Source organism: Drosophila sulfurigaster, chromosome 3, assembly GCF_023558435.1.
Source record: "Drosophila sulfurigaster albostrigata strain 15112-1811.04 chromosome 3, ASM2355843v2, whole genome shotgun sequence".
Classification (NCBI taxonomy): domain Eukaryota; kingdom Metazoa; phylum Arthropoda; class Insecta; order Diptera; family Drosophilidae; genus Drosophila; species Drosophila sulfurigaster.
The window spans coordinates 35625342-35644175 of NC_084883.1; the positions used below are offsets into that span (position 1 = coordinate 35625342).

Genomic DNA, 18834 nt, shown 5'->3' on the forward strand with positions numbered 1-18834 from the left:
GTTATTTGTTTACTTTTGTTAAGTTGATGTTTTTTATTTTTTGAATAAGTAAATAAACAAAAATGGATTTTCATGTCTACTATTTCGAAGCGAACCACAAATGATTTTTTTACTAGCAATTAAAATAATTGCTGTCTTAAAGTAAATTTTCAAAATATTTTTCAATTTCGCTCTCATAAACCTCAAACCAATGTCGGATATGTACACAAAGCAATATCTGGGTTAACTATTCATGCGTTTTAGTCTGCCTTTGAGTAGCCAATCTAAGATACGTTTGCTGCTGGAATATGCTGTTGATATTCGTATTTGTGCAAATATCTTTGGGCACTAAATACCTTTTCTTTTTATCTCACCGAGTCCGACAATATCTAAAGTATGTTGTGGCATCGTTGTTGTTATTTACATTTTAGCCATGTTTGCGGTTGGCTTTGCAGCAAAAGCAAACAAAATATGTGAACGTCCGAGAGGCCTTTAATTTATGATTTATTCAGCGCAGTCGTTAGTGTGGCACAAAACTATGCTGTTCAGCCTAATTACCCACTGGCATGTGGGTTGCTTGCCAGTCTGCTGAGTTGTGGAGCGGGTGATGTCAGTCAACAAGCCATATGCACAGCTCCCAGCTATGAAATTCGCATAAAAAATGCCAGCCAAACTCTCCACCAACTCCCACTAGGATTCGCTGTGACTTGCGAGTATGAAATCACAGCGAGCGGTGAGTGAACGGTAAGTGATATAGTTGATGGCCCCCTCCCAAGCACATTTCACATTTGATGCATTATGCATGAGAACTGCAACTGAAATTGCAAACAGCAATTGTCGGACTCACAGTACTCTCGTCTCGCACTCAGTTCACTCTCAGATTCAGTCAGGAAAGTTTTCACTCCCACACCAAAAAAAAAAGGAGAAGGAGGATTGAAAGGGAGTGTCAGCTCCGCCGTGTGCTGTCTCTGTAAACAAGTTTGCCAGCGAGTTAGTGTAAAACTTTTAACAACTGAATTGTATTTTGTTGTTTGCTGTCTGGTTGTGCTGTGATTGCCACTGCGACTGCGACTGGCAAATGGGCCAAAAGTTGACTCTGCTCCGGGGACTGGCAATTGGGGCAGTTGTGTCTAGATATCGTAGAACTAACGGCAACTTTACGATTACATTGCAAGCGATCATTTTTTGCAGCAGTTTGTTAGTCGTAGTTTTAAAATGCCATCACAATTGTGCCTTACAATGCAATTGCTTCAGTGGCCATTGTGCCTGATAAGAATTCCCCGGCAACTTGCCAGACAAAGTGCCTAGCTAGAGCTAGAGCTGTTACTCATCATTCCACGTAAAAGTTGTAGCTGCCTGCTCCAGTTTTATTTAATCAATTTTACAACTATTTCGAACATTTGCCGCAATAAGTTTGCCACTGTGGCAGCAACGGGAAGGCTCCACCTAAACGTGATAGCTTGAAGTTTCGTAACTCAAGAATTCTCTACATTGAAATTATGAATTGTTATTGCACATTGTTTTATTTTTGTTTCGATTTCTATACAAGCTATGTACATGGTTACTTTGAAGTGTTTCGCATTTTATTATCCTTGAAAAGTTTCTTGTTCAACTTTGTCTTGGACTTGGCCAGGTAGAATATGTTCAAACTACATTTAAATTAAAAAAAAGTTCATGCAGAAAGTAGCAAGATAAACTCGTTTAAGTTGCTCTTAAGAGTTCTAGCAATAATTAACTTTTATTGCATTTCACTATGCATTCCATTTTCATTACTAAATTCATAGCATGCTTTTAGGCTGTGCGCACTGTTAACTTTACAGCTCCGCCATAAAACAGAACTGTTAGCGGAGTTCAATGCCTGGCTAAGTATTGATTTGAATATAAATATTTTATTTACTCTGTTTAAGTGGAAAGCGAATGCATTTTAGCATTTTAGCTATCCGAATTCCAATCAATCACACTAAAAGTGCAAAAGTGTGTTATAAAATCTAAAGGGCCCTGATTAAATCCATACTAAATCGCAGCATATAAAAATCAAATGCCATCCACCACCAGGCAAATGTTGTGCTCGTTATTTGTCGTCTTTGTGTGTGCTCGCTCGGGTTTAATGGTTACAGTAGCATGCTCTTTGCTTTGCTTATCATGCATGCACACATACAGACATACATATAATATATGCATACATACGAACAGACTAGCGTGATTTCAATATGTACTTACTTACACTCAACGTGAAATGTTTTTGGTATTGGCGTGCAATAAAAAAAAAATATTGCTCAGCATTTACGTTTCCATTTTTTTTTCTTTTTTGCTTTTTTTCGCGCGATCATCTCAGTCGTGGCATTTGGTTTTGAAGTGTCATGAAACATGTGTTTCCACATGATTTCCAGCGTTTGATGCAGAGCTTTCATGGGTGATACGCATTTATTTTATAACATCAACATCAACAGCATCAATATATGAGTATTAGGCCATCGGATTGATGTTGACGTCAGCTTGGCACACACTATAAGCCGAACTGACTGACAGCCTGACATTTGTGAAAATAAAAGCGATTAATGAAGTTCCTTTCGCACAAATGCCAAGTGTCTAATTGACGATTGAAATGGACTATCTGTCTCTGTCTCTCTCTCACTCTCTTCCTGTGTGCGGCACATGTGCCTGCCATCAAGCTCTGGCCAGATGGTGAAATCGATGGCAAAACAGCTGCCTCTGAGATTTGAGGATACGCCCTTTTGCTGACAGATTAGTGTAAACAGGCCAATCAAGGCCAGAGTGCAGATTACATAAGCTAGATGCTCACTCACTGCTGCAAAGCTGCACTCTTGATTACCCTAACTGACCTATGCTTAAAGAATATGGTGAACTAGGCTGCAGTTTCACCATTCTGTTAACTAACATTTGCTTTCAAGATAATGCATAAAGGCTGCTGAAGGTTGCTTGCATTAAGAAAGCTTTTAACAAATCACTTGCTGATCTCAAGCAATAGGTGGCGTTCTTTTTAAGGTGCAAGCTTTCACGCTGTTAATTCAAATCTACATAATAAATGCAAATGTATAAAGCATAATAATATTAATTGCATATGCGCATTTTGCTTAGTCACTTGACTTAGCTTTAGAGCTGTGTATGCGTAAGAGTATAATGAAATAAAAATGCAATTACCGTTTTGCTTTCACACCCTGCCAAAGAGTGTGAGCAGAAAAAGTCAGCTCTGTAATGTAAAACCCAACACGTTCCATTTCAATATATGCGTATGTGAGTGCGTCTGTCTACACACACGTAAGTGTGTGTGTGTGTGTGTGTGAGTGTGTAAGGTACTTATATCCACATGGCTCTATTTTTATTCCCGCTGCCCGTGTCTAATCAGTCTAATGTGTTGGGCAGCGAAAACAACATTTTCATTAGAGCTGCTTTAGCTTCTTCTGCCAGCAATTCTTTCTCTGCCCCTCATTCCTGGCCACTAGCGCACTAGCTGGCCAATTAAGCAATTACGTTAACAAGCTTTTATTATGTTGTATGGCCATGGAGCGCAACGGCCAACAATAGCAATTCCTGGCCAGAGCTTCTGTGGCAGTGGCAATGGCAATGGCAATGGCAATGCAGGAAGCTAGCCAAAGGTGTTGAGCAAACAATTAAAAGGAATTGAGGAAGGAAACAGCAACAATAACAATGCTGCAAGGTAACTATAAAACGGATGTAGCTGCGGGCAAGCGGATTTAAAGTGTCCAGGATTAGGTGTTAACTCCCCAAATGGGGGCTAACTGAATGTTTAAGCGCCGCCCTCCGCAATTTATGAGCGCAAAGTTTTCAAGAAGCTGTCGGCATAAATTATAGCCACATAAGGCCAAGGCCCCCCACAACGAGTTAGCTGGGAAATCGACAACAACAATAACAAACAAAGCACAAACAAAAAAAACCAACGAAAACAAAGAACAAAAAAAAAACTTTTCGGCACACATCAAAATAAAATTGATGGTCATAAATTCTATTGACTTGTCGTGGCTACAAACTTGAGCTGGGCCCGCAGTAACTATCGAATATCACATAAATAAACCATAAAAATTACGACAAACATATTAAATTCAGTCGCAGGAGATGTTTTTCTGTCTACCATCCCATAACCCTAACCCAACACATATTTAGCGAACATTCTCTTATGCTATGCAAACAAAACATTTGAAGCATTTAACTCGCTCATCAAATGTGCCCGACGATGACTGTAACCATGGCTTAAAGGCATTACGAACGTTGCCATGCCAGGCACGTAGAACCTCTGAGCATGGCAATACAGTATTTCCATTTGACTTATACACGCCAATACACACTGGGATGCATATCAAAGTTAACTAAACAAAAACCGAAAAACCAAAAGAAATCAATTCCAATTCTGGCTGTTAGTTTTGGAGGCGCAAATGATGAGATGACAACTAAGACAAATCCCCAATCACTTTACTCGTATTCGAATATTCGAGTATGATTTGATTGCTTACGATAATTGAATTGATTGCAACAGCTACAGTCACTTATCACTTCAGCATGTCATTTTCTTGTCAATTCATATTAGGCTTGATCATTTGAATAATATTTAAGTTCTATATAAGGAATTATTTATTACATATTAAGAAGTAGATTAAAGCTTTAAGAAAAGTATAAAAATTGTTATATTAAAGAATGTATTTGAAAGTGATTTTGCCTGAAAATATGAATTGCTGAATGTGAAACCCTTTCCACTCTCAGCAATTAAAAGTCATCCATAAATTGGTCTAATTAATTTTCATTTTCATTTTGCATTTTTTATCACTTTTGTAATTAATTTCATTTGATGATTTTTTTGTGTAATGTTCTTCTCAATTAATGACAATTTGATCAACTTGTCAAGCGAAAATATCTTTTATCTTTTGCGACCAACTGTGCAGTCTTTGAGTGTGAGTGTGTGTGTTTGGAAGGACATTTAATGGGCCATTGCAGACGCCTTTGTTATTGATGAAAAATGTCTATAAAAGCGAGCAGCGTTTATGCCCAATTAAATGTGGTAACTGGGCATCGATGCGAGTTATATGTGACGGACGTGGTTCTGCTGGCCACGTGTCGCTGCTGTCAGCTCCAGGTGTGTGTAGATGGCAAATAGCAGGGCAGAAAATAGCAAACGGCAGACCAGCAAACTTTTATTTTTGGGAAAACACGTGCCCTGACCAGCATGTTTGCTGCTAGTGAGAGATTGCCAGGATCAGCTGGGTTCAGCACAAAAAAAAAAGAAAAAGAAAAAAAATTGAAGCTGCTTATACATAAATTATGCCACAATGTGGAAGACAGATTTTGGAAGCATATGTGTAGAAGATTCAAGCTGCACTTCAGTCTGCTTTTCCCAGAATGTGTGTGTGCCCAAGTATGTGTGTATGTGTGTGTTGACAGCAGAGCTTAATGCCACTTAATATGAGCCACAGGCATTTGGGGCAACTTGACAGGGGCTTAGAGGGCCGTTGGTGGGCGCGTTTATTAGCAACTTTATTAACAGTTAATTAAATTTTGTGTTTAATGATTTGGCCAACAGCGGCAGCACGATGATGAAGCTCAAGTCAAGAGAATAGCAAGACGCTGAACGAACATCAAGATCAAGCTGGATAATACAAAATGCTTGCGGCTTGGCTTTTATTAAAGTTGAAAAGCCAATACGAGGTCTTAGCCAAACAGAGGTTAGTTTTATGCATTGTCCGTTGCCAGCCAACCAGACAGTGAGCCAACGAGCAAGCCAACTTAACAATTACAAGTTTAATGAAACGAAAAACGCTTTTATTAATTGCCCAAGCCCACGGCCATAGGCCGCAATCCAACCAAACGAACTCAGTTTCTGGCTCACTTACTTACGAGGGCTATTAGACTCAATTGCTGCTTGGAGAAATCTTTGTAGTTGAAATTCCTTTAAATAGTTTAAGTTTCGCTTAATTGTATCAGTTCACTTTGAAGAGCCTAAACGATTATTAAATCGATTCGGAGAATAAGCTTCAAGCATTTACAAATTTCCATAATACTTAATAATCAAGGGCAATTATAGGGAGTTGATCTTGTGAATGAATTGCTATTATTCTAATATTATTTTATAATTTTTTTTAAAACATATAGTTCGTTTTCTATCATGAAATTACTTATTTATCTTAAAATTTAGTTAGATATATTGCTAATAGTACAATTTTATGAAGTTCAATAGTTTACTACCATCATCCTAATTTTAGTCAAAAATTTCTTTAAGACATTTATTTTGTTTTGTATTATTTTTAAGTTGAGACAAATGATTTGCTACAACTGCAGCTTTAATACGCGCAACATTTAATTATTGTTACTCGAACTTTGAATAATGTAATAATAATAAATATTTCAAAATATCTTTAAAACATTTATTTTGATTTGTATGAAATATGTACAGTCAACCATAATCCTGTTTATTAAGCTCTACAGTCTATTCTTATTATTCTAATTTTACTTTTGAATAAATTGCAACTTGTAGCTTTTTATTTGTAATTTAACTTTTGAATAAATTCCAACTTCCACTCTTCACTTCCCCTTGTAAAATCTAAAATAAATGCGACTAATTTAATTCCCATTTCGCTGACAAGCAAACAAAATGATTATGCATACAATTTTAGTACCTGGACTAATAACACCATTCGCGTTTGCGTTTGCTGCGAAGTCTTAAGACTTCTGCGTGTCTGACACTTTAAGACACAGACGCCTTCAAGGATTCGGCTTTTGTCAATGCGTGGCTGAAATAATTATGCAGCGGCGAATATAGAATGAAATGCTTGTAAAAACATAAAAATACCAAGTCCAGGGAGACAAAAAATAAACAAACGTAGTTAGAAGTCAGCTCCACTGAGAGAAATATATTCACAAAAAATACATGAAAATTATGAAATGGAAATGATAAAAATAATGTAAAAGTGAAATTTTAAGAAGAATAAAAAATCTGGGTTATTCTGTTTGTGTTTTCGCTCAGTGTACTTTCATTCACACTTTCGTTCAACGCAGCGAGGCGTTGTAATTGCGACGAGGAGGCACGAAACACCTGTCAGCAGGTGGTGAACCTGCTGTCCTGGGGTCGACACGTTGGTGTGTGCTGCGCACGTCAAAGTTGCCTAGCCAAAGCAGAGGCTCTTCAGAGGCTGTCAGCCTAGGCAGTGACAACAACAACAACAACAACACGAAGAATAACAAATAACAACAACAACAAACATTTCAGTGTTTATTCTTTTCAACGTCATTTCTTAATTTATGTGGGAAAAGCAAAGAAACGCAAAATATGAATGGGGGAAAACAAACAAAGACATCTCGACATGGCGGCCATAATTTCGACGTGCCAGAAAACAGTTACATGAAATGTCAATGAGCTGATGGACTCAAAGACACCCTCTAAACTAAATGTGTCTAAGTTATAAAATGCAAAGTGTAGGTGCAAACATTTCATTCATTAAAATGTCAGCTAACTTGTCTTCTCATTTAATATGCCCTTTTGCTGTGCCCTTTCATTTACTTTGCATTTACTACAGGGTATGTAATTTGTGCGCCAGTTTAAAGAGTCTTTCAAACTTAATGCTGGAAAATCTATGCGAAAAAGTAGTGAAAACTTTCGCATGTAAGTCAGTTTCAGTTTTGAAAGAAATACAGTTGAGAGGCAAAGAAATCTTGGCAAAGAGCATTACAAAAGCTGTTAAAAAATATTACCATAAATGTGGAACGACGGCAGCTGTGCGGCTTCCTTTTGAGGTAGGCCAGTTGTGGCCCATGTTTGCGTGTATGGTTGTGTATTTGTAAGCGTGTGGGCGTGTCCGCAAAACGCACAAAAAAGAAAAGTGAGGATATAAAAAACTGACAGCTGCACAGCTCATAATTTATGGCCCAGGTACATATACTCGTACATAACTGTGCCTCAAGGTATCAGGGCATAAAAACTTTTGCGGAAAAAAAATACAGAAAATATTGCGTGACTTTCCCTTTTTTTCTCTCTCAATACCTTTTTGCAATCCAAACCCAAAAATAAGCAACTCAAGTGCAGAGCTTAAAGAAGATTTTGAAATGATCATTAGGCGTTGCCTTTGTGGTAATTAAAGTTGGGCACAGCCAGCCAGCACATGGCTAACGTCGAAATTCAATCATATTAAATCAACAGCACACTCAAAAAAAAAAGAGAAGAGAAAATGACATCAAAATGAAGACAAAGTCAACAGAGAAACGATGACAAAAACTGAGCTGCACATTATCATTATTTTAATCAGAGTTGGCTGCACTTCGTGGCGCACGATTTGCGATTGATATCAGCGCCAGACGAGGGTCCCTCTCTATCCACCATCCACCCCCTCGCTTTGGCCCCGATAAGTATGTTTTACTTTTTTTTATTCGTATATATATTTTATTTTACGACCGACAGCTCGTCAACATGTAGACGACCTGCATGTCATTAGGGCTCAAGCGAGAGAGACTGGGTCTGGATTTTGGTTTTTAGATACCCAACGAGTACATGTAACTGTCAGTGTTCGGTGTGTGTGTGTGTGTGTGTGTGTATGTATTCACACACTCACACTCACACACTCAGATGAGTGCGAAATAATCATTCATTTTGCGAAAGCTTTTTTCCAAGCAAAGTAACAAATAACAATCAGTCGTGCACGTTGAGGGGGACTGTTGATGAAACAGGTTTTTATGTAAGTCGTCAGTAGATGATGTTCTTCATATATGTAGATATAAATACGCGTGCTCTGGAACTTGAATAAGTTGTTAAGGCATCAATGAAAAGGGCATTAAGACATTTGTTTTGTTTCGCGACAAAAAAACGAAACGAACGGAAGATTAGGCTGCGAATGTTGAGCGTGGATTAAATTTGGCAGGCGACAGTACATCAAATTAGCTTAAGGCAAAAGAAACTTTAATTAGCTTAATCTCTCTTTCCAGCAAAAAAGTCGTTGGCCTACTTCAATGCTAAGCTCTCTTGTATACTATAAATCAAATTCAATATGGTCAGCTGAAAAGTCTTTCTGCGAAAGTTGTACGAAAACTTTTTAATCTTGGTTCTTTCTTGAAATTTTATTAAGTCCACATTTTGCTGGGTTATTACTTGCGAGTTTCACTTGCCAATCAATCGATCAATGCCTGATCAATTTAACTTTATTTCAAAATACGACTGCGAGAAAATTTCCTTAAAACTTTGCACAAAAATTTGCGGCTAACGATTTATTTGGCACCCAGAAGTATCGGCATTAATATTGTTATTATTATTCCTCTCTGCCAGAGGCGAAGCCTCAGTCGCTTCCGTTTCCTTGTTCGATTTGTCGTTATATTTCCTGCTTGCTCTCATTCCATTTGGCACCTACTACGTGCTTGGCATATCAATCAAATCGCTCCACAAATCCCAGCCTGGGTAACTTATACATTATTTAATCGCTGTGAGTGAATTAAAATTAAAATTCCCTTTATATTGTTTTCGTTTTTGAAAGCACAAACTGTTACTGAGGCTTGACGTCGCTAAGCTCTCCACATCCACTATGTAAATGCACACACAGTGTGTGTGTGCTCGCCACAAGCAAATTAATTTTATAAACTCTCAAACAAACCGCAGGCAAGGTCTAAGTAGAGCCTCGAGCACAGAGCCAGAGCACATGAGTGCCGGGGTGTTAGCTCTCAATTCCCGCAAGTATCGTGTTGTGTGTGTGTTTGCACGCTGCTTCCATAAACGAAGCCACAAAAAATGATAACAAAAGAAACGAATATAAAAAAAATTGAGAATTTAATTTTGTCTGAAATGGTGCGAGCGTGCAGCAACTAAAAATGACCGAGTACCACTTGGAAATTGGAGCAAAAGCCAACATTGACACGGAGGTCAACAAGCGTGGCGACTTCTCCTCATCGTTTGTTTGTTGTTTGCTTCGCTCGCTGTCCTTGTGCAAATTCAAGTTAATATTTTGAATAATGCCACATAATTTGAACGCATAAGCAACTCGGGCTACTTCAAATTTATGCGAGCAAATATTTTAGCGACCATGACAACAATAGCAACTACAAACACAGTGCGCTGGCAAATAGTTTCGCAAGTTCAAGTTACGCGCTACATTTAGCATAGCATACTTTCCAGCGCCAGCCAAATTGCACGCCATTTTTCATCTCGCATGCGAACAAAATTAAGATGCTATAAGTAATGCTGGGTGAAAAGAAATACCTTCAAGTCAAGTGTGAGTAAATTGTTTCTGTGTGTTCAAGGACGCACATTAGGCTAGCCAGACACAACGAAAAGCCTTCAGGGCTGGCCAAGCAATTTGACTGTGAAATTATATTTAATCTGTGGAAATTTAGCCAAATTCATAGGCATTATGATAACGACAAGCATACAGATTTTTAAATTAATATTAATAATTATAATGTAGAAGTATAAGACTAATCTATAACAATAAACTAGTTGTATATAGACTATTTGGCTTGTTTATATTTAACCAACATAAATAACACAAATATAGTTTCTAATTAATGCTCGCCACAAAAACGCTTCAAGTACTCAGCTCACTTGGACTGACAACTGCAGGATCATCAGTTGACTGATGCTCTAATTACGAAATGATTTTCTCTACTCTCTGCGTTAACAACAACTTGAAATATGAGATGGAATTATTTCAAGTCAACTACAGCTCATTTTGCTTTTCGTTGCGTTTCGAGTCCAGTCCCCTTCAAGCTGGCGCCGCCTGTTGAAGCCTTTTTGTTTGTCTTTTGTCCTGTTTTATTTTCTTTTTTTTTTTTTTGTATTTTCGTTGATGACAAGCACAACAAATATTTGCATGTGCGCTGTCCAAAATACACCCACACACACACTGATTAAATTGCCTGACAGCTCGAGGATCTGGTTTAATTTTGGTGACTGCGTGGGTGGCGATACACACACACACACACATATATTTATATCGACTACATAAATTTCCTTATGCGCCTCATGATGTAATGCAAATCTATTGTAATGTATGCAGCAATTAAAAATACATCAGTTTTTCTTCCGTGTCCGTACTTCCTCGCCTCTTTCAAGCATTTAAAGCGACACTTTTCTTTTAACTCATTTAATTTCATTGCGTTGTCGTTGTATATTTTGTGAGTGTGAGTGTGTGTGTGCTTGTGTCTGTGCCTTGCCATGCTGTTGTGTGCTTAGCATTTGTATTTAAAAGCCTTTATTATAATTATTTTGTTGTGTACGCATAATTTTAACATTATCAAGTCTGAAAGTTCATAAAAAGAATGCTCGACTGAGAGATGCCCGCTCTTTTGATATGTAATAATGGTTTAAATAAATAAATATATATAATTTTATTTTTTGTCTTCAAGAAACCAATTTATAGTAAGTTTTTTCCTTGTATTGTTAATATCCTGAATAAGTTTTCCTTTATTTTTATATGAACTACATCGTTCAATTCGTTTTTTCGTTTTAATTCCAAGAAATATTCATCGTTAACTTTCGTTGCTGGTTAATTTCTAATCATTGTTCTTTTGTTGACATTCTTCATTTGATTATTTTCATCCCGCTCTGTTTTATTTAATTAATACCAATAAATTTACACTATATTTATATTTAGTTTCATTTATTAGTTTAATTTTATTATATTTATTTTTAGTTTTATATTTTAATTTAAAATTGAGAAAAGAACAATATCAATTTACAAAATCCAACTTTAACGCCGAACATTTTTGTTTGTTCGTTCGTTAACGATTAAACACTTCCGTTACCCAGCAAATTTTGCAAATTTCTATAAATACACTTTATTTTTTATTGCCCATACTTAAAACTGCTGCAAATTCGCTTTATAGCCAAACTGATTAATAGAGTGCGAAAATGTTTTGTTGACCTTACGACAACTTTATGATACCCTTTAGTTGTTTAATAGGTTTGGGTGGAGAGTGAGAGACTTTCGCTGGATTTCGATGTTGTGCTTGATAATAACATTAGAGCATGATGTCAGAAAGTCTACACTGTGTGTCGCCAGCCACACCCAATTCAATTCTTTTTATGTATCTATGCTCCTGCAGTGTTTGTTGCTTTCATTCTATTTACTTGCCTGGCAGCCAGCTGCCTAATTACGTTCTCATTTACGTTTTCTCATTTCGAGATTGCGATGGTTTTGCTGTGCATATATTTAGCCCACTTGCGATTCATTAAAAAGAACATTCCTCAACACGTCGTCGCAGATTGTCCATGCGCCTACAGGCAGCCTGAGGACCTGGCTCAGCCACATCCTCGACGAGTTTGTTTATGCTCGCCTCTAATTGCGGCAACTTAAAGCACACTCAAGGCGACTGTGACACAAGGAGCGAGACAGCAAAAGAGATTGAACACAGAGAGAGAGAGAGAGAGAGAGGAAGACGTACTGACAGGTTGTATGTCATACTTATCTAAAACGAAAACTTAAGAGAGTGAGTAATGTGCTCGCATGGTCACCCTAAAGACGTTGAGCTGCCCATCGTCTGATGAGTCTGTTGGGAGCATCACATAAGAGTGAGTTATCTCGAAGCATTGGCTTGTCAATCTGGTCATAAATTTGCAGGAAGCCACATTTAATTGTGAGCTTACTGAATAATGGTCACCCTTAAAAGGTCGAGCAAACTTATCTGCATGCAAAGTCGTTAATCTAAATAACTGCGAGCTTTAATCCATATAGGCAGTTATACAAATTTATTGTCGCCTTCAATATTTAACTTTATTTTTGGGGATTTTGAGTAGAAGAGTATCTAAAATTCGAATAGCCTTAAGGCTGGAACTTCTAAAGTTTTGTGTTCGCACGTGTTTCAACTTTTAGCCCCTGCTCTTTTGGTATCTAACCATCTGCTCATTGATTTATTTATTGCACATACGCCTCATAGGCCCCAATGGTGGCTAAATATTTTATAACTGTTATTATTGCTCTTGTTATTGATTTTGTTTTCTGTGCGTGTGTGTGTTTGTGCCCCAAAACTTTGTCAACTACAAACACAACCATCTAAATGTAGGTAGTAGGTAATAATGAAACTGTAGAAGCGACCAACAAGAACAACAACAGAACAATAAAACGAAACTTTTTAGGAAACGAGACGAGTCGAGATGAGATGAGAGTTGTGGTGAACTAGAGCCATTAAAATTAATTACATAAACATCAATGTGCCGCTGGCAATTAATGTTTCAGCTAGCAGATGTACTCGTCGTCGTCGTCGTCGTCATCGTCATCGTCCTCTTCCTCAACGGACCACAACAAAGCTTAAAGTAATTTAACACTGACTCACAGGCACACACACAACCTCACGCAGTGTGACCACGCCCTCTAAGAGACAGCCCACAATACAAGTTGACAATAATGAATACTTAATAAAGTGGCGTTAAAGGTACTCGTAGTTGCCTCGATTTAGTTCCGGACTTTGCACACTTTGTGCGCCACGCTGAGGCGACAAAAAGACTGAAAACCATTGAGATTGAGGCCTCCGGGCAAAGTTTACCTTTGTGCTGTGCTCTCCTCAATTCTGGTTGTTATAGTAGCTCATAAGGTTGTGCTTCCTTGTTGTTGTTGTTGTTGTGGGACAGCAAATTTCATTTCAATTATCAACACCAATGTGGGTCGTCCCAATTTGAGTTGTGAGTCGTCATTAAAGATTCCAAAGCAAGCAATTGGCCCAAGGCATTTTAATTAATATTTGCTTGAATGCGAGAGATATTACTCTTAGGAATTTTGTCGCCAGCGGCAATGTTTTCACATTAATTATTTATTAAAATGTGTAAAACGATTAAAAATAATACACGCTCATGAATATTCAACCATTCTCATTATGATGTCAGCGAGCGTAAAAAATGCTTTTCATTGTCTTCATTAATATTTGAATTTAAATGTGAATTAAAGAAAATATAAAAAGTCTATATGCTAATTGCATTTTAAATTAAAAAGTTTATTTATAATATTTATTTTTGTTCTTTTTGATTAGTTTGTCAAAAACTTTTGTTGTTAATATTTACATTGAAACTGTGCAGCAAATAATTTCTGCAGCCAATCAACCAAATGCAGACCTCGGGCATTTCATAAATATGCCATTAATGCCAATGTCAATAATATTTACGCAAATATTTATCTAAGCAGTGTTTTGCATTTATCGTGCAACATGATTTTTAAGAGAACATGCATTTTAATTAAATGTCAACGCTAGCGTAATGAAAATCGACTGAAATATAACACGGCAAATTCACAAAAGCAGATTAAAAAATTGCACAAAGCAAAGCAAACAAGCTAGAAAGTTGGACTGTATCAGTGTGCTCGACTTAGAGATACCCGCTACCCATTTTGAGTAAAAGCAAAACAGTGCGGCATTAATTTTAAAATACACGAAAGACTATATTTTTATAGTACTACACTCAAAATATACCATAAAGTGTAAAATATACCAGATTGTCAGCCAAAGCATCGAAGACCCGATTTCTTTCTTTCTTTTATTTCTTCTATTCTTCAATTTTTATCTGATCGAAAACAAATGTTAAGGAATCATTAAAAAAATAGTTATAATTTTGTGTACCTAAAATTTCGTTCAGTTATTATTTATGTACCAACTCTTGTTGTTCCATTTTTGACGATTTGCGGAGGCGGAAAAGAAAAATTATATCTCTATCTCTTATAGTCTCTGATAAAATAAAAATAAACAGACGCACATAGATATATCGTTTTGGCTGTTCTCTCATCAAGAATATATACCCTATAAAGTGTCGGAGATGCTTCCTTTTGCCTGTTATATACATTTCCTGGAGATACGTTATAATACCTTTCTCCTTTATGGGTAGCGGGTATAAAAAGAAAAACGAATACATCAAATTCAAAGTGTTGGCATGTGTTAAATTAAAATTTATGTGACGAATGTGTGTGTACAACTGCTTAAAATGGAAATCAAATTAAAAAACAAGAATACAATCAAAGCGCAGATAACACACAGGTACTTCTCTCCACTCGGGTTGCACTTGCTTTGTTAATATGAAAAAAAAAATTGAACATCTACAGAAGCAAATTTTCTTTACTTAATCTACTGTGTAGTAGCATATTCAAATTAATTAAATTGTTCAACGTCATCGCTGGCAGCTGAATGCCAATGTCAATGTCGCGTATACGCAACGCAATTTTATTACGTATACGTCAAGAGCAAATGAAGTGAATATAAAAAATAAAACAGCGATGAATGATGAAGGAGCGCCCACATGCAAATGGCGTGCTTAAGCTGCAACAAGTGGCTAATGCTAATTGTGAGCAGCGGACGCCAATGGGCAAATGGTGTCTGTCTGTTATTCATTAGCCAATGCTGGCGATTAACACGCGACGACAAGTCGAGGCCAGACAACGCATCCTAATAGTGAATTTGAATATTTGCCTGGATGCCTCAAGGATTGTCAGGGGCAACGCAATGCGCTTTGTCAAATAGACGACAAAAGTTGCCAAGACAAATTGGCCTAAGCCGCTTTAGTCAACATACACACACACACATTCGCACACTTTATGCATGTGTCAAACAAAAGACATGCAAAACGAATTCAACAATTTATGTAAGCAAATTTATTGGACAAATAATTTCTATGCTTTGCATACATTTTGGCCATGTCAAATACAACGTTTATAATATTTCCATATTTTGAAATATTTCTGTCTATTTTATATTCCATTTTCGTTTTTTTTGCCTTGCAGATTTTTGAAACGCATTTCTAGACGCGGTTGCTGGTCGTTGTGGAGCGCGAGGAGGGCGTCACCAATAACAACGACAGCGTCAACGACAACGACAACAACGAGAGCAACAACGAGATGTCGGGGAATGTGACATAAACAACAAAGCTGAAAGTGTAAGCTACTAGAGAGTGGGGGGCGTATGGGCGTGTCTGTTAGACATATAGTCTTACAGTCGCACTGAGTAGTACGAAAAGTGCTGATAAATGCCAAATAAAGTGACAACGATGCGAAAATTGCTGCGCTCTGGCGCCAGGGGCAAAAAGAACTCTGCCTTCCCTCCAAGCAATTGGCTGAAGCAGCCGCTTGATATCAAATTTGTATATCTACGATAGAGACAGAGAGAGAGTGAGGGAGAAAGTAAGTGTAAGTGTAGAGGTGTAAGTGTATCGGAGGGTGTGTGACTGAGCCTGCTTCGCGCTGACAAGCAATTGAAATTTTTTTCGTTCTTTCTTACCACTTTGCAGCAATTGCTGTTGCCATTTTGCATATTTAGACTTTGCTTTGTAGGGAGCCAAGTGAATCGTGGAGTACAAGGTCGTCGTCTCAATGCGTCACTTGCGAGCTTAACTGTCGCTGGAATTAAATTCCGTGTGCCAATTTTTGGTTCAATTGTGTGGAAACACACACATTTTTTTGCTATGTGTGTGACTGTGTCGTTTTCTATTGTAAAACAAAACCACAACAAAAGCGAAAAGAGCAAAATAGCAACAAGGCAACACAAAAATAATTTGCGCAGCCTCCCACTACAAAAAAAAAGGGAAAAGAAAAGAGAAAACACGAAAGGAAAACGGAGAAGAATTGTCGGGCAAAGCAAATAAGCCTAAGCTGACATTGATGGGATTTGTGCAGGCCACAAAACAAGTCAAGGGAAATATGTTTCAAGCTACAGTGACAGCTGGTTGAATACAAATTGAAAGGCAGCCAGCCACCAAACCCCCCTGAAAAATTGACAGACATTTCAGAGTTGTTGTTGCAGTCATTTAATTGAAATTTAGCTGCTGGTTTTATGGCCATGAACTTGAGTTAATCAACCGGATAAAGAGTGACAAGTTACCTGCCGTGAGGCCGCTGGCTTTCTGTAAATATTTTAGTATTTGAACACAATAGCTGACAGACAGATATAGGTTAAGCCTATTGCTAAATACACAAGGTTTCTACGAAGAATTTCTAGTTCTGGACTCGGTCACATTCACTCCATGAAAGCAAATAGTGTTAACTGTTTCTTAGTTGTAAAAGTTATTCAAACGGATGTGTGTGTATTTCAATATTAAACATTATGTGTGCTGTTTTATCGCTAACTGTTTTATAGGCATGTATTTAAACAATATATATAAGCTAATTGTAGACAACTAATTGTAAATATCAAACTATATTTATTTAAAGCAAAAAAAATACTTGTAGGCGCTTGTAAAGTGTTTATGACTGTAGCACTAAAAATTAAGTTTAGCAAAGTTAAATAAACACACTCGAAATTTTGCCAGCTAACCGCATTTAATGCTGTTAACGATGCTGGGGGAGAGGAGAATGAAAAAGAACCAAAAGTATACAAAATTCTGTTGACCATGAGCCCCTCTTTTGAAAGTTTATGTCATATGCGATGCTGCAACGAAGAACGAAGTGAAACATAAAACGGTGATGACAGACTGTTATTCTCTCTCATCCAATTGCCTGTCTCTCAAGCATTCTTGCAGCCTTGTGGAATTAAGCTTTCAAAAAAATGTCATCAAGTTTTGTGTACTTTTGGTTTGTCATGTGTAAAAAGTTTCACTGCGTATACGTAATATCTGAATCTGTTAGTTCTTAAGTTAGAAGGACGAAAACCACAATATCTAACATATTAAATGATTGTTGTGGTTGAGATAAATAGAAATTTGATATACTCATTGGCAAACGCTGTGTTTATCCAGGTGGAAACGCGAGTTGTAATTATAAATTGCATTCAAAAGCAGGGAATTCAGCAAAAACAAAACAAGAAATCTTATTAAATGAACGGAAATTAAAAATTGAAAAGTAATAATAATGTAATGATGTATTTGAATGGCACTGAAAGTTATTGGTTTAACATAAGCATTATCTGTAGAGAAACATAAGCTAAGCACTCAACTTTAAGACATTATTGAAATATATAAAATACTATAGAAAACTCTTGGTGAAAAACTCACAAGTAAAAAGTCTCAGACACGAATTAAAATAAAAGTCTATCATTTAAGCAACCTAATATATACATAAAAATTAGAAAATATAAATATAAACTATAATATCGTTGTACGTTAAACATTATTTAGGCCAATAAAGATGTAAAATTCATAGGAAGAGAATTAAGCAAAAACCAGTAAATAATTACATATATAAATGACTATTTAAATGTGCAAAATATTTCAATATATGTATGGAAATGTTTGAACTTTAAGTCGTAAGTGAATGTGAAATCGTAAATCAATTGGTAATTATACAATATTGAGATTGTTTATATCAATGATAAATGTGAATTGTTGAGTTGATGGAAACATTAACGAAAAATGCCGTCGCAGTCGAGTATTAAAATTGATCAAATAATTAAATTATTATAATTTAATGTGTTTTAAAGCTATCAAAATAAAGAGAAACTATTAAATAAACAATAAATGTTGAAAAAGCCACAAAATGCATGAAATGTTTGCAATCTAGAATTGAGGTATTTCAAATGTGATTACAAGCGAGGAAAAAAATATCTTGTTGACACATTAGACAGTTCATTAATTAACTGTGACAATTAAGTAATTGTCCTTCATATCCAGCATTTTATACTCGCATTCATTTCCGTTGACATTCCCGTTCCCGTTCCCATTCGCATTCCCATTTCCCACTCATCATTCTCCGTTCCCCATCGGCACCCAGCTTAGTCCACAATGTTGCCTTTATGGCCACACGTGTCAATTGTTGCGTGTCGAAGCGTACATTCTGTAATTCTTTATGTGTATGAGTTTGTGTGTTTGTAGCTTGTCATGTTGCCACTTTGTAGAGAAAACAAACAAGTGTCATACTTGGAGTACACTCGGCAGCATACTAGTAGGACAAATGTGTAGACAAGCGATTTGTTACTTGGTAATTTATGTGCCTGAAAGCGACTTCAAACTGGGTC

At 36.9% G+C, this 18834-nt stretch overlaps 1 protein-coding gene across 1 annotated transcript in view; it reads left to right on the forward strand.

The window, feature by feature from the left end:
- Positions 1 to 18342, forward strand: part of LOC133845395 (prolactin-releasing peptide receptor) — a 37743-nt gene extending 19401 nt beyond the window's left edge. The window contains exon 3 of the mRNA XM_062279857.1: positions 15675 to 18342. The gene's annotated coding sequence lies outside the window, so the exon portion shown is untranslated. The remainder of the gene's footprint in view (positions 1 to 15674) is intronic.
- The last annotated feature ends 492 nt before the right edge of the window (positions 18343 to 18834 follow it).